This window comes from Brassica oleracea, chromosome C2, assembly GCF_000695525.1.
Source record: "Brassica oleracea var. oleracea cultivar TO1000 chromosome C2, BOL, whole genome shotgun sequence".
In the NCBI taxonomy this organism is placed as follows: domain Eukaryota; kingdom Viridiplantae; phylum Streptophyta; class Magnoliopsida; order Brassicales; family Brassicaceae; genus Brassica; species Brassica oleracea.
The window spans coordinates 4732669-4735864 of NC_027749.1; the positions used below are offsets into that span (position 1 = coordinate 4732669).

General features: G+C 41.0%; 1 pseudogene; it reads right to left on the bottom strand.

Moving 5' to 3' along the window:
- Positions 1 to 616, bottom strand: LOC106323248 (annotated as a pseudogene).
- Positions 617 to 3196: the final 2580 nt, after the last annotated feature.

Sequence of the window (3196 nt, forward strand, 5' to 3'; positions counted from 1 at the left end):
GCATATCCATTACGCAAAAAAGCATAAAACTGAAAACAAAACAAACCAAGATTAACGGTAACTCTTCTGGAAACGAGAACTAGCACCACGACCACCAAACTTTTTCGGCTCGCACCTCCTCGGATCCGCCACAAGAAGTGTCCTATCATAACGAATAAGAATATCTTTAACCTCCTTCTTCGAAGGCTCACCAACATACAACCAGCGCCTTGGCGATACTAGCTCTGACGTATGGCGTAGACCTGGGAAGTGTGACCACCACCGTTGACTCGGATCCTCATGTCCACACCTGCGAAGCGGTGCTTCCCTAGGAGAAGAACGGGCTCGAAGATCTTGAATCGGAGAATCTCAGGCTGGAAAAGCTCGATTGTACAACCGTTGAGCTTGATCAGGCCACACCCGTGTTTGCAGTGGGTCACGGCCACTGCTGTCTTCTTCCTTCCGAAGCATTGCACGGATTCAACAGCTGGTTTGGTCGCCACACAACAGAGCACTTGGAACTTCAGCCTAGAGGAGTTTGAACACAAACCAATATTTAACAAAGTGCAAAGCTGTTTTTTCATTGATAATGTGTTTTGTGAGCAACACTAATATTCTCTATTTAGCCATTTAGAAAGCCAAGACGTAACAACAAACAAAATATACGAAATGACACAAAAGTAAATGATGAAAGTACTCTGTGATAAGCAAAAGGATCCGGCCTCAGTGGGAAACAAGCATAAGCATGCATGAAGATGCACCTTTCACAAGGCTTATATGTCAGCTTCAAGGAAGTTTTTAGATAGGGTTACCTAAGAAGGAAGAAAATGTATATATATACATGCTTAGAAATTGTATTCTTCTACATGAACTGGCGATGGTGATAAGATATGATTGCCTTTTCGCCAAGTTTGAAGGGTGGGAGACCCTTGTAAGGGGCATGTGCCACATTGGAACATCACCAAGCCCACACTGAAAAGAATTGTTTGAGAAATTTTCAGTCTTTGGTGGAACGCATAAAGAGAAAGAGATGAGTAAAGAAGCTTACGCTGCCACATGATGATTGTGGATTCTCGATCTGATCCTCCGTGAGGCGCAGCTTCACAGAGTGAAACAGGGTGAGGGAGAAGACATGTATACAAGTGCCCACCCCAACGGATAAGCTGAAGTTAGGCAAATTAATTGATTTCAAATAAAGATACTGTGGCTCCAGAAAACCCAGCCAACGTCACTCTTCTCTGAAGGGTCTGCAAGGAAAGTTCCATAAGATTAAGCAAAGAAAAGGTTAAAGAAATCCCCTGTTGTATAGACCCAATACACATCACAAACCTGTTGCTGTTCCACAGTTTTCACCCTCAGAACTCGTGCACACGATAACCGAACCACCAGGCTTCAGAACTCTTGAGAACTCGCCATAGATTTTATCACTGGTGAAATCAGATGCTTTGGAAATGGCTAGAACCACGTCCATCGAAGGCTCCAAAGGAATCTGACCTGCAAGATAGTGCAAAACATAATGAGAAGACACGAATCATCATATGGTAATTACAGCTTAACTAAACAATCCAACCACTATTATAAAGCCTGAGCTAAACAAAGAAACAAGTTACATTCAGACCAACTTGAGTTATTTCATGCTCATGTACTCGAACACATACATCTTGAGAATTGAAAAATTGGTGATAATCTTTTGGTTATTACTGCGTTTCAACAAAATACGGTATCAAGCTAATTTGTTTTAAGTATTCCAACATGGAAACAATAAATAACTTCATGTTCATCCAACAAAATTCATATATGAATATGATGAGAGGATTTTCCTAAAAACAAGATGCATACTAGTTGTAAACTATATTGGGCTTAGATTAGGTCAAAAAGTCCCAAAACAAACGAGTAACATTAACACATTAATATATAATAAACGTCTCATAAGTCATTGGTAGATGGATGGCCTCTGTAAACGTTGTCCCTTGAAGTCAAGTATCACTCAACCCCTTTGTGGCTCTTCACAATTACTGTAACTCTTGAGCCAGTGTAATACCGCTTCTGCGGTTTGTCACTGCACGATCTGATCCTTGCTTAGCAAGCTTCGTATATGTCCCCTGTTTACTCTCCTATTCATCGATTACTTTTCAGTCATGTCCTCTCTCTGTTTGTGTCACCCGACGCACATGTGAGGACGATCGCTACGATACACCGTTCTTTCCAGTCTCTTAGCAACTCAGATTCATCAAGATACTGAAGAGATCATCGACCCACCCTATCCTCCATTTCTTCAGTCACCGATTACAGCTAAGTTACAGATCCGCATTGCTTTGATCTTATTGGACAGCACTGGAATCACACCTTATGAAACCGCCTTTTCCTGGTTCTCAAATAAGATACAGAGGTGGAAAACAGCAGAAACGGCTTCTATGGCAGTTGAGAAATCACCGTCTTTGATAACATCTATCAGATCCTTGAGTGCTCCGGAGTTCCTGATGACAATCTCGTTAGAATAAATGGCTGAAAGTTACAATAAAATCCCCTGCTTCAATGGCTGCCACGTCATCTAGATTGACTTGATTAGCAAGCAAGCTTTGTTTTCTCAGTAGCAAGCTCGATACAATTATACAACCATTTGTAGCAAAAAGCTTTGTACGTAGGTTTGATCCTATGAGCTCGAAAGCTGTTTCGTTTTTTTTTCAGTGGTCAGGATGATTCTATTTTTAGAACCGAACCAAACCACCGAGATTGTTTCATCAAAGCATGAGCCAAGTTGTTCTTGTTTATTGTTAGGAAATATGCGGTCAAATTTTGCGGTAAACCAGAATTTATGGGAGCGGGAAAGAAGCACACACACAAAATTGTTAACGGAGTTCAGCCAATGTTGCCTACGTCTCCGGATCTGCTACAGATCTTTAATTATCAACCAGGGAAATTTTACAAGATCACAACTCACACCCCGATCCCAAATACATTCAGAAATTGCTCGTAATTTCTGAAAGAAGATTTTTTGTGAGAAAAAAAAATGTTTTTTTTTTCTCCTTCTTCTTCTTCTCTCGTTCTCTCTCTGTTTTTTTTTTGTTTGGGATGATTTTCCTCTTCATCTTACGTTGAGTATTTATAGAAGAAGCTTGGGGAGTAGGTGGACGTAATTGTTGACAAACACCTCTTTCACCGTCCAACTTCACCGTCCATCACCGGCCAACACAAAAAACGTGTTCTTTGACTTACA